General features: G+C 39.9%; 1 long non-coding RNA gene across 1 annotated transcript in view; it reads left to right on the top strand.

The window, feature by feature from the left end:
- Positions 1–3212: 3212 nt before the first annotated feature.
- LOC103007733 (uncharacterized) overlaps positions 3213–13264 on the top strand; it is a 95168-nt gene continuing 85116 nt past the window's right edge. Inside the window, exon 1 of the long non-coding RNA XR_450169.2 lies at positions 3213–3300. This is a non-coding gene — a long non-coding RNA (uncharacterized LOC103007733). The remainder of the gene's footprint in view (positions 3301–13264) is intronic.

The following is a 13264-nucleotide window of genomic DNA, read 5'->3' on the forward strand; positions in this document are numbered from 1 at the left end:
TTGTTGAGAATCTGCCTGCCAATGCAGGGGACACGGGTTCGAGCCCTGGTCTGGGAAGATCCCACATGTCGCGGAGCAACTAGGCCCGTGAGCCACAACTACTGAGCCTGTGCGTCTGGAGTCTGTGCTCCGCAACAAGAGAGGCCGCGATAGTGAAAGGCCCGCGCACCGCGATGAAGAGAGGCCCCCACTTGCCGCAACTAGAGAAAGCCCTCACACAGAAACGAAGATCCAACACAGCTAAAAATAAATAAATAAATTAATTAATTAAAAAAAAAAAAAAAAAAAGAGAGCCCTGAAGGAAACACGCTACCTTTCTGGGGTCTGGTGGGTTACAGGTTTGTGAACATTAGGCCCAGAATCCTAGACAAAAACTTAGGATTTCCATAGACTGGCAAGGAAGGGACTGTATTCTGTGGTTTGAAGTATAGAGTAAGGGTCATAGGAGGACTGTCCATGATCACACAAGTGGCAGCTACCCTGTAACTATAATAGAAAGGCTGGGGGAGGGTGGTGGTGTTGAGGTCCTTCACTATTTAAATCCATGAGGGAACGGGGAGATACTATCATCAACGATATCTCTCATGTGTACCCACAGGCTGATGAAATTTAGATTGTATGGTTTTTATTACTCTAATTGTTTTTAACAGTATGAAGGTTCTCTCCTTCTGGCTATATAGATGGACTGGTGAGAATGTTGGGTCTGGGAACTCAAGGAGGCTATTTCACTCTCTCTGTGTAGTCTGAAGTTGCCACCGTGGCCTCAAAGCGGTAGCTTTGGTTGAAACAACTTTCTCAAAATTTTCTTATGACTTTGTAGTCCTAGTCTTTAGTTTGAGAAAGAGACTCAGTTTGTTTCTTTTCCTGAACTAGAGGCTATTATAGCTGTGTTCAGTGATACCAAGGATGTACCTGATCAGACAGATATTAATATTGCCCAATATTGGGTAGGATATGAAGGGAGTGGGAGCCACAATCCTGTCCTCAAGGATATTTTAATTTTCATTAAAGGGAAAACCAGAACACCACGAGCAAAGATTAATTGCTGTTTTAAGGATTAAGATCGCAAAGTGGAGTTAGTTGAAATGCTTTATGAGGAAACTCATGAAATTTTACTGGCAAAATTATTTCAACATTTACAGGTCTGAACACTTGACATTTGGTTGTGAGCCTAACTGAATGTTTATGAACAGAGAATGATGATTAATAACTATTTCTCCAAAGAGGTTGAAATGTTTGGGAGGGATGAAACAAGGGCTCTTTCAAAATTTAGCACATTTACTAATAGACTAGGTGAGGGAATAAATAATATTTACAAGTAGTAATTGAAACCCATTCATGATAATGAAGAGCAAATGGTGCTGGGTTGCCTCTGTGTCACTTCAGGGAAGTCATTTGGTATCTTTGGACTCAGGTAAGAAAATTTTTAAAAATTATTGAAAGATTATTATTTTCCATGCATTTGCTAAGAGATTTACATATGTCATGTCATTTCGTTCTTACTATAATCCTATGAGGTAGATACTATTATAATCTGCATTTTGAAATGAAAGTTCAGAGAGGTAAGAAAACTTGCCCAAGTTTGCACAGCTACTAATTGACAAACCCAGAGTTCAAACCCTTGAGTCTCTGACTCCAAAGCTATTTTTGACCGTTCCTTCCATATATTTTATGAGGATGTTGGTTGGGAGTAATATAGGATTATCGTATGCAGCAAACCTCAGTGATAGGGTTCCAAAATCATGAATATTGAGGATTTGATGTGACTTACCTGGAAGTGACTAAGCTGTCTCTTTTGTCATCATTAGCTCCCTTGCAAACAGTTCACAGGTGCAGGTGTTAAAGCTGATGCCCTGGGTTTAGCCAGATGTGGTGGACAGAGGAGACTCTCAGCTCCAGAAGTGGGATCCAGTGAGAGACTATGGCAGTGCAGTGATGGACTATTTAGCCAACCATCTTTTCTCCTGTGTGCTGTGGTCTCTTCAACACAGATGGATTAACTCTTTGGCCAGAAGTACTTTTTAGCCTCTGGCATTTCTTAATAGAGTATTTCATGAGCTTCAGGGTTAGAGGCATAATCAACATGTCTCAAAATCAATTCCCTCCTTCAGAGGCTACGGACTGGTTTGTTTACTTCTGGATTCTGTGGATTAAGTACTGTAACAAATAATTCTAAAAACAAATTTGTTTTTTATTCTGTGCTTTTCTCTCTCTCTTTGCCCTTCTAATTCTTCTGTCATACCCTCTAATGTACTCCTTTCTCCTCCTTGTTCTGGCCTTCTTTCCTGGTGACCTCTGAGAAATGGTGTTGAGTGATTTTGTCAGCACCATCTCGTAACCCAGAGCCCTGTACTGAGCTGATTTCCTCACAGCTTCTTGAGTGGAGACGTGCTGGAAATGCTAAATATACTGTGCTGGTGTTTGACCAGGCTTCTGATCTACATACTTGAAACCAGCAGTCCCTGGGCACTTGTGGTTCACGCTGGTATTCAGGCCTGAATACAAATCAGACCTCCATGTTCTTCAAGAAGTGTCGGCATTCATGAAAGTTGAATATAAGTGAGCGACTCTTATTTTTATAATTCATTTAAATAATATAATTTATTATCATAAATTTACATGTTGCTCTACTGCAAATTAAGCCATACCAGGCTTAGCTCCAAGCACAAAGTATATCCCTTGTGACTATTATCCTTTTCATAGAGACTCTTAGGAGGGACATAGATTGTATTTTATATTTTAAGAAGTCATTTATTTTCAGAGAATTCAAGGACTCAACCACTGTGATTATTTGTCCAGTCTTCCCAAGATCCCACAAAGCAGGCAATGTTTGGCTGGATGGAATAATGCACTTCATTTATTTATTCACTGCATATTTATTGAATGCCTCCCTGTTCCAGACCCTGCTGTGTGTTAGAGCTGTGGGGAGAGTGGAAATGGACTGGGATTACTGCCTTGAATGTAGAATGTGTCACTTGACTCCACACCAGAGAACCCAGGTGGTCAGAAGTAAAACCGCTTAGCAGTGGACACAAGGGAAAACGTCTTCTCATGAAGTGGCTGATTTGACATCGAAGAGAGATTTATGACTGAAGCAAAACAGAGCCTGCTGACACTCCTGGCTGCTTTAGGGCTGCCTACGTAGGTTGCCTGCCTACGTAGGTTGCCTGCCCAGGGCAACCTCCTACCTCTTAGAACTGGGGGTTCTTTCAGGTACCACCACCTCCAGGGCCACAAGAGGGTGCTTTCCTCCTTTCAGGTTATGCCTTTTTGAAATGCAGCTCTTCAGACTTCTTAGAGGTAAGTTTCCTGGGTCTTGGGAAATTCAGTATATTCAGCTGTGGGTCAATAGACTTGATTCGAGGGGAGAGAAGTGTAGGTTTGGAAGTATATGTTTGTTTGTCTAATGTCTGTTTCCTCCACTGAGCTGTAAGCTCTGAGGACCGGGTCTTGTCTTTTTGCTCATCCCTCTTTTCCTGTGTCTGGCTTAAATTCTGGCACATACAAGGCCCTTAATAAATATTTGTGAGTTTAAAAACCTGATCTTCACTTCAAGTCCTAGCTCAAAGGTTCTTAACTTTTCTGCCTATTAGAATCACCCATGGTCAGCTGGCCCTGGGATTCTCATTCAGTAGTCTGGGGTAGGGCTGGGAATGTGATTCCAGAAAACTCTTGTGTTATTCTGATTTGAGGGCTGCTGTCCAGTTGTTCCTGCCCTGTACATAGCTATTTCATCTTGTTGCTCTGGACTTTGGGGCCTGTGGGTCCCTCAGCTGCTTGAGTCTGGGCAACACATTCCTTTTTCTTGAGCATGCCACCGAGATCCCTTCAATATGACCAAGCCTCCCTCTCACTCTCCTCTTCCTGTTCCTCTTCTCATGAGCATCTCTTGCTGTCATCCCATCCTATAGGAGAGGGAAATGTTCCCAGAGATGCCTTCATCTGCTGGTCCAGGGAGGACACCTGGGAAGACACAACATAACAAGATCTTGGTTACCACCCACAGGGGGTCAGCCTCTTCTGAAGTCTGGTGTTCAGGGCCATCATTGATGGATGCCACCTACTTCAGTTACACTTAAACGGATACTTACATACACACTGATGCTGGAATAGAGACCACTCTAAAGTTAATGAGAGCCCTTTGCTTAGAACAGAGGCTTCTAACATGGTCTCCTGAGAAAATCTGTTTTCTATGTTTTTGAGAAGGAAATACATATGTATCACGTCGACTTTGGAGGAGAATAACTTTTTTTTTTAAACTGGAAAAATTTATTTGAAAAATATATGGCAGAAAAACAATTAACCTTAATATAAAATAAGAAATTATGCATCAATTAAAAAACCAATTTTTATACATATTTAATAATGTTGAACCTCATTCATAATTAATGAAACAGTTAAATGAGATGTTATTTTCACCCATTGGGTTGACAAAGATTAATAATAATAATAATTGTAAAAAATTATGCTTCCTATGTCCTGTTATGGAGGAAAATAACTTTTGATAAAGATGAGTCCTTTGGTCATATGGTTTGGCATTGCTAGAGTAGTACAGGTAGTACAAACAGCTTGGGCCTTGGAGGCAAATGGCCCTGTACAAACCCCCTAACCTTAGTGTGTACCTCATTTGGTGTGTTTGTGACCAAATCAGTTAACCTCTTTGAGTCTTAATTTCCTCATCTACAAGGCTGGAGAATAATGTTGACTTTGTAAGGGTTCAGAACAAGCATCCTCTGGGATTTCCCTGGTGGTCCAGTGATTAGGAATCCGTCTTGCAATGCAGGGGATGCAGGTTCCATCCCTGCTCGGGGAACTAAGATCCCACATACCGCAGGGCAACTAAGCCTGCAGGCCACAACTAAAGAGCCCGAGTGCTGCAACTACAGAGCCCATGTGCTCTGAAGCCCGCGCACCACAACTAGAAAGAAGCCTGTGCACCGCAATGAAAGATCCCACGTGCTGCAACTAAGACCTGACACAGCCAATAAATAAATAAATAAATAAAAACAAGCCTCCCCCAAATGTTGCACTTTTGCATGAGGATTATTTTGAGTTAAGGGCAATTGAGGCTGTAGGTTCAAGAGAAACTACTGCCCCTCCCTTAACTACCTAGAAGAATTTAAATTGGGGATTTATCCCAGAAAAGAGTTATTACTGAATATAAATTTTTTCTAAGTGGACGCATCTATAGGCAGAACGAACATCTAATTACCAAATTCAGGCCCCTATCCCATTCTTTAGCTCAGGATGGCATGTATACCTCATTTAACCTTTCTGTCTCTGACCCTCTTATGTACATGGGATTCCTGTACATACAAAATTAAATTTGATTTTCTCCTGTTAATTGGTCTCATGTCAATTTAATTATTAGACCAGCCAAAAGAACCTAGAAGGGTAGAGAAAAATTTTCTTCTTTCCCAACAACTTCAGAGAGTTATGAAATAACACAGCTCTGTGCACACTTTCTTTTAGTTAGTTATAAAGTCCTCAGCTTATATTCAAATGTCACTATAAGAAATAGAGTTTGACACTTGTATTTGAAATTCTATTTTAAGGATGTTGTAGAGGAAGTTGTTTTGTCCATCATGCAGTGTTCCTCTCCATTGAAGAAATTCTCATTTGGTCTTAATACCAAGAACAGTTTCACTTCTCCTGCTGTGCTTTAATCTTAAGGATTTGATGATTTGTTTAACTGAATGGTTTTGCTTCTTTGAACTAGCTGCTAGAAAGCCTAGAGCCAAATGTGTGGTCCATCAGTTTCAAGTGTGGACACATCATTATGGTGTGCAGTTTTGGCCTCATACCTGGCTCCATTTTTACACTGTCATTGTTTCGTTCTGTTTTTCAGATTTGCTCTCACTTTTTATTTATGTTATTGTGTTGGTTTTCTTTTTACTGTACTGCTCTTGAGAATGGTTTTATAGAAAATGCTTATTGACACAGCAATATATCCAAAATACATTAAGTACAAAAATCAAGTTCAACATGGTATATGAGATATGATACTTTTTAAAATGGAATTTAAATATATGTGTATTATATTCTGGAAGGATATTGGCATAATTTTAACAAGGGTTAGAGTTAAGGGAAGAATTATTAATGAGTGTTTTTCATTATGATTACCTATAATTGCTTTTTTTTTAACATCTTTATTGGAGTATAATTGCTTTACAATGGTGTGTTAGTTTCTGCTTTATAACAAAGTGACTCAGCTATACATATACATATATCCCCATATCTCCTCCCTCTTGCATCTCCCTCCCACCCTCCCTATCCCACCCCTCTAGGTGGTCACAAAGCACCGAGCTGATCTCCCTGTGCTATGCGGCTGTTTCCCACTAGTTATCTATTTTACATTTGGTAGTGTATATATATCCATGCCACTCTCTCACTTCGTCCCCGCTTACCCTTCCCCCTCCCTGTTTCCTCAAGTCCATTCTCTACATCTGCGTCTTTATTCCTGTCCTGCCCCTAGGTTGTTCAGATGATTTTTTTTTTTTTTTTAGATTCCATATATATGTGTTAGCATACGGTATTTGTTTTTCTCTTTCTGACTTACTTCACTCTGTATGACAGACTCTAGGTCCATCCAGGTCACTACAAATAACTCAATTTCGTTTCCTCTTATGGCTGAGTAATATTCCATTGTATATATGTGCCACATCTTCTTTATCCATTCAACTGTCGATGGACACTTAGGTTGCTTCCATGTTCTGGCTATTGTAAATAGAGCTACAATGAACATTGTGGTACATGACTCTTTTTGAATTATGGTTTTCTCAGGGTATATGCCCAGTAGTGGGATTGCTGGGTCGTATGATAGTTCTATTTTTAGTTTTTTAAGGATCCTCCATACTGTTCTCCGTAATGGCTGTATCAGTTTCAACAGTGCAAGAGGGTTCCCTTTTCTCCACACCCTCTCCACCATTTATTGTTTGTAGATTTTTGATGATGGCCATTCTGACTGGTGTGAGGTGATACCTCATTGTAGTTTTGATTTGCATTTCTCTAATGATTAGTGATGTTGAACATCCTTTCATGTGTTTGTTGACAATCTGTATATCTTCTTTGGAGGAATGTCTATTTAGGTCTTCTGCACATTTTTGGATTGGGTTGTTTGTGTTTTTGATATTGAGCTGCATGAGCTGCTTGTAAATTTTGGAGATTAATCCTTTTTCAGTTGCTTCATTTGCAAATATTTTCTCTCATTCTGAGGGTTGTCTTTTCATCTTGTTTATGTTTTCCTTTGCTGTGCAAAAAGCTATTAAGTTTCATTAGGTCCCATTTGTTTATTTTTGTTTTTAATTCCATTTCTCTAGGAGGTGGGTCAAAACGGATCTTGCTGTGATTTATGTCATAGAGTGTTCTATGTCTAGAACATAGAACATAAAACCTATGTTTTCCTCTAAGAGTTTTATAGTGTCTGGCCTTATATTTAGGTATTTAATCCATTTGGAGTTTATTTTTTTGTATGGTGTTAGGGAGTGTTCTAATTTTATTCTTTTACATGTAGCTGTCCAGTTTTCCCAGCACCATTTATTGAAGAGGCTGTCTTTTCTCCATTGTATATTCTTGCCTCCTTTATCAAAAATAAGGTGTCCGTATGTGCGTGGGTTTATCTCTGGGCTTTCTATCCTGTTCCATTGATCTGTATTTCTGTTTTTGTGCCAGTACCATAATGTCTCGATTACTGTAGCTTTATAGTGTAGTCTGAAGACCGGGAGCCTGATTCCTCCAGCTCTGATTTTCTTTCTCAAGATTGCTTTGGCTATTTGGGGTCTTTTGTGTTTCCATACAAATTGTGAAAGTTTTTCTTCTGGTTCTGTGAAAAATGCCATTGGTAGCTTGATAGCGATTGCATTGAATCTGTAGATTGCTTTGGGTAGTATAGTCATTTTCACAATGTTGATTCTTCCAATCCAAGAACATGGTATATCTCTCCGTCAGTTTGTATCATCTTTAATTTCTTTCATAAGTGTCTAATAGTTTTCTGCATACAGATCTTTTGTCTCCTTAGGTAGGTTTATACCTAGGTATTTTATTCTTTTTGTTGCAGTGGTAAATGGGAGTGTTTCCTTAATTTCTCTTTCATATTTTTCATCATTAGTGTATAGGAATGCCAGAGATTTCTGTGCATTAATTTTGTATCCTGCTACTTTACCAAATTCATTGATTAGTAGTTTTCTGGTAGCATCTTTAGGATTCTCTATGTATAGTATCATGTCATCTGCAAACAGTGACAGATTTCCTTCTTCTTTTCCGATTTGGATTCCTTTTATTTCTTTTTCTTCTCTGATTGCTGTGGCTAAAACTTCCAAAACTATGTTGAATAATAGTGGTGAGAGTGGACAACCTTGTGTTGTTCCTGATCTTAGAGGAAATGGTTTCAGATTTTCACCATTGAGAATGATGTTGGCTGTGGGTTTGTCATATATGGCCTTTATTATGTTGAGGTAAGTTCCCTCTATGCCTACTTTCTGTAGGGTTTTTATCATAAATCAGTGTTGAATTTTGTTGAAAGCTTTTTCTGCATCTATTGAGATGATCATATGGTTTTTCTCCTTCAATTTGTTAATATGATTTATCACATTGATTTGTGTATGTTGAAGAATTCTTGCATTCCTGGGATAAACTCCACTTGATCATGGTGTATGACCCTTTTAATGTGCTGTTGGATTCTGTTTGCTAGTATTTTGTTGGGGATTTTAGCATCTATGTTCATCAGTGATATTGACCTGTGGTTTTCTTTCTTTGTGACATCTTTGTCTGGTTTTGGTATCAGGGTGATGGTGGCCTCATAGAGTGAGTTTGGGACTGTTCCTCCCTCTGCTATATTTTGGAAGACTTTGAGAAGGACAGGTTTTAGCTCTTCTCTAAATATTTGATAGAATTCGCCTGTGAAGTCATCTGGTCCTGGGCTTTTGTTTCTTGGAAGATATTTAATCACAGTCTCAATTTCAGTGTTTGTGACTGTTATGTTTGTATTTTCTGTTTCTTCCTGGTTCAGTCTCAGAAGGTTATGCTTTTCTAAGAATTTGTCCATTTCTTCCAGGTTGTCCCTTTTATTGGCATATTGTTCCTTGTAGTAATCTCTCATGATCCTTTGTATTTCTGCAGTGTCAGTTGTAACTTCTCCTTTATCATTTCTAATTCTATTCATTTGAGTCTTCTCCCTTTTTTTCTTGATGAGTCTGGCTGATGGTTTATCAATTTTGTTTATCTTCTCAAAGAACCAGCTTTTAGTTTTATTGATGTTTGCTGTTGTTTCCTTCATTTCTTTTTCATTTATTTCTGATCTGATCTTTATGATTTCTTTCCTTCTGCTAACTTTGGGGGTTTTTTGTTCTTCTTTCTCTAATTGCTTTAGGTATAAGGTTAGGTTGTTTTTTTGAGATATTTCTTGTTTCTTGAGGTAGGATTGTATTACTATAAACTTCCCTCTTAGAACTGCTTTTGCTGCATCCCATAGGTTTTGGGTCGTTGTGTTTTCATTGTCATTTGTTTCTAGGTATTTTTTGATTTCCTCTTTTATTTCCTCAGTGATCTCTTGGTTACTTAGCAGTGTATTGTTTAGCTTCCATGTGTTTGTATTTTTTACAGATTTTTTCCTGTAAGTGATATCTAGTCTCATAGTGTTGTAGTCAGAAAAGATACTTGATACGACTTCATTTTCTGAAATTTACCAAAGCTTGATTTGTGACCCAGGATATGATCTATCCTGGAGAATGTTCCATGAGCACTTGAGAAGAAAGTGTATTCTGTTGTTTTTGGATGGAATGTCCTATAAATATCAATTAAGTCCATCTTGTTTAATGTATTATTTAAAACTTGTGTTTCCTTATTTATTTTCATTTTGGATGATCTGTCCATTGGTGAAAGTGGGGTGTTAAAGTCCCCTACTATTATTGTGTTACTGTCGATTTCCCCTTTTATGGCTGTTAGCATTTGCCTTATGTATTGAGGTGCTCCTATGTTGGGTGCATAAGTATTTACAACTGTTATATCTTCTACTTGGATTGATCTCTTAATCATTATGCAGTGTCCTTCTTTGTGTCTTGTAATAGTCTTTATTTTAAAGTCTATTTTGTCTGATATGAGAATTGCTACTCCAGCTTTCTTTTGATTTCCATTTGCATGGAATATCTTTTTCCTTCCCCTCACTTTCAGTCTGTACGTGTCCCTAGGTCTGAAGTGGGTCCCTTGTAGACAGCATATATACAGGTCTTGTTTTTGTATCCATTCAGCCAGTCTATGTCTTTTGGTTGGAGCATTTAATCCATTTACATTTAAGGTAGTTATCGATATGTATGTTCCTATTTCCATTTTCTTAATTGTTTTGGGTTTGTTATTGTAGGTCTTTTCCTTCTCTTGTGTTTCCTGCCTAGAGAAGCTCCTTTAGCATTTGGTGTAAAGCTGGTTTGGTGGTGCTGAATGCTCTTAGCTTTTGCTTGTCTGTAAAGGTTTTAATTTCTCTGTTGAATCTGAATGAGATCCTTGCTGGGTACAGTAATCTTGGTTGTAGGTTTTCCCTTTCATCACTTTAAATATGTCCTGCCACTCCCTTCTGGCTTGCAGAGTTTCTGCTGAAAGATCAGCTGTTAACCTTATGGGGATTCCCTTATATGTTATTTGTTGTTTTTCCCTTGCTGCTTTTAATATTTGTTCTTTGTATTTAGTTTTCGATAGTTTGATTAATATGTGTCTTGATGTGTTTCTCCTTGGATTTATCCTGTATGGGACTCTCTGTGCTACCTGGACTTGACTGACTATTTCCTTTCCCATATTATGGAAGTTTTCAACTATAATCTCTTCAGATATTTCCTCAGTCCCTTTCTTTTTCTCTTCTTCTTCTGGGATCCCTATAATTCGAATGTTGCTGTGTTTAATGTTGTCCCAGAGGTCTCTGAGACTGTCCTCAATTCTTTTCATTCTTTTTTCTTTATTCTGCTCTGTGGTAGTTATTTCCACTATTTTATCTTCCAGGTCACTTATCCTTTCTTCTGTCTCAGTTATTTTGCTATTGATTCCTTCTAGAGAATTTTAGATTTCATTTATTGTGTTGTTCATCATTGTTTGTTTGCTCTTTAGTTTTTCTAGGTCCTTGTTAAACATCTCCTGTATATTCTCCATTGTATTTCCAAGATTTTGGATCATCCTTACTATCATTACTCTGAATTCTTTTTCTGTAGACTGCCTATTTTGTCTTCATTTGTTTGGTCTGGTGGGTTTTAACCTTGCTCCTTCATCTGCTGTGTGTTTCTCTGTCTTCTCTTTGCTTAACTTACTGTGTTTGGGGTCTCCTTTTCGCAGGCTGCAGGTTTGTAGTTCCCGTTGTTTTTGGTGTCTGCCCCCAGTGGCTAAGCTTGGTTCAGTGTGTTGTGTAGGCTTCCTGGTGGAGGGGACTGGTGCCTGTGTTCTGGTGGATGAGGCTGGATCTTGTCTTTCTGGTGGGCAGGACTGCATCCAGTAGTGTGTTTTGGGATGTCTGTGACCTTATTATGATTTTAGGCAGCCTCTCTGCTAATAGGTGGGGTTGTGTTCCTGTCTTGCTAGTTGTTTGGCATAGGGTGTCCCGCACTGTAGCTTGCTGGTCGTTGAGTGGAACTGGGTCTTAGCATTGAGATGGAGATCTCTGGAATAGCTCTCACCATTTGATATTATTTGGAGCTGGGAGGTCTCTGGTGGACCAATGTCCTGAACTCGGCTTTCCCACCTCAGAGACACAGGCTGACACCCGGCCAGAGCACCAAGACCCTGTCAACCACACAGCTCAGAAGAAAAGGGAGAAAAAAAAGAAAGAAAAAATAAAATAAAATAAAGTTATTAAAATAAAAAATTATTAAAATAAAAATATTAAAAAGTAATAAAAAAGAAGGAAAGAAGAGAGCAACCAAACCAAAAGACAAATCCACCAATGATAACAAGTGCTGAAAACTATACTAAAAAAACAAAACAAAACAAAACAAAAACGGACAGACAGAACTCTAGGACAAATGGTAAAAGCAAAGCTATACAGGCAAAATCACACAAAGACGCATACCCATACATACTCACAAAAACAGAAAAAGGAAAAATATATATATCTATATATTAAAAAAAAAAGGAAGAGAGCAACCAAATCAATAAACAAATCTACCAATGATAATAAACTCTAAATACTAAACTAAGATAAACATAAAACCAGAAAGAAATTAGATGCAGAAAGCAAACCCCGAGTCTACAGTTGCTCCCAAAGTCCACTGCCTCAATTTGGTGATGATTCGCTGTCTATTCAGGTATTCCAGAGATGCAGGGTACATCAAGTTGATTGTGGAGATTTAATCCGCTGCTCCTGAGGCTGCTGGGAGAAATTTCCCTTTCTCTTCTTTGTTTGCATAGCTCCTGGGGTTCAGCTTTGGATTTGGCCCCGCCTCTGCATGTAGGTTGCCTGAGGGCGTCTGTTCTTTGCTCAGAGAGGATGGGGTTAAAGTAGCAGCTGATTAGGGGGCTCTGGCTCACTCAGGCCAGGGGTAGGGAGGGATACGGATGTGGGGCGAGCCTGCGGCAGCAGAGGCCAGCATGATGTTGCAACAGCCTGAGGCGTGCGGTGTGTTCTCCTGGGGAAGTTGTCCCTGGATCACGGAACCCTAGCAGTGGTGGGCTGCACAGGCTCCTGGGAGGGGAGGTGTGGATAGTGACCTGTGCTTGCACCCAGGCTTCTTGGTGGCTGCAGCAGCAGCTTTAATGTTTCATGCCCGTCTCTGGTGTCCACGCTGATAGCTGCAGCTCACGCCTGTCTCTGGAGCTCGTTTAAGTGGTACTCTGAATCCCCTCTCCTTCCGCACCCGAAACAATGGTCTCTTGCCTCTTAGGCAGGTCCAGACTTTTTCCTGGACTCCCTCCCAGCTAGCTGTGGTGCACTAGCCCCCTTCAGGCTGTGTTCACACAGCCAACCCCAGTCCTCTTCCTGGGATCTGACCTCCGAAGCCCGAGCCTCAGCTCCCAGCCCCTGCCCGCCCTGGCGGTCAAGCAGACAAGACTCTCAGGTTGGTGAGAGCTGGTCAGCACCTATCCTCTGTGTGGGAATCTCTCTGCTTTGCCCTCTGCACCCCTGTTGCTGTGCTCTCCTCCGTGGCTCCGAAGTTTCCCCCGCCCATCCCCTGTCTCTGCCAGTGAAGGGGCTTCCTAGTGTGTGGAAACTTTTCCTCTTTTACAGCTCCCTCCCACTGGTGCAGGTCCTGTCCCTATTCTTTTGTCTCTGTTTTTTCTTTTTTCTTTTGCCCTA

Source organism: Balaenoptera acutorostrata, chromosome 5, assembly GCF_949987535.1.
Source record: "Balaenoptera acutorostrata chromosome 5, mBalAcu1.1, whole genome shotgun sequence".
NCBI classification, from domain to species: domain Eukaryota; kingdom Metazoa; phylum Chordata; class Mammalia; order Artiodactyla; family Balaenopteridae; genus Balaenoptera; species Balaenoptera acutorostrata.